Raw genomic sequence first — 207 nt, forward strand, 5'->3', positions numbered from 1 at the left:
CGGGACCGAGCGGAGGACCGGCGCAGGGAGAAAAGGGGTGGCGAGCGGAGGGACGGGGAGCGGGACCGGGGACGGGACCGAGACCCCCACCAGGACAGACGCAGAGTCGGGGACTATCGCGCTGGGGAGCAAAGAGTTTTGGAAAAACCCCGCCAAAGCCGGACGCGGGACGGCCCCCGGAGGCCCACCTGGGACGCAGCCCCGCCC

The sequence above is a fragment of the Myotis brandtii genome, unplaced genomic scaffold (assembly GCF_000412655.1).
Source record: "Myotis brandtii unplaced genomic scaffold, ASM41265v1 scaffold670, whole genome shotgun sequence".
Taxonomy (NCBI): domain Eukaryota; kingdom Metazoa; phylum Chordata; class Mammalia; order Chiroptera; family Vespertilionidae; genus Myotis; species Myotis brandtii.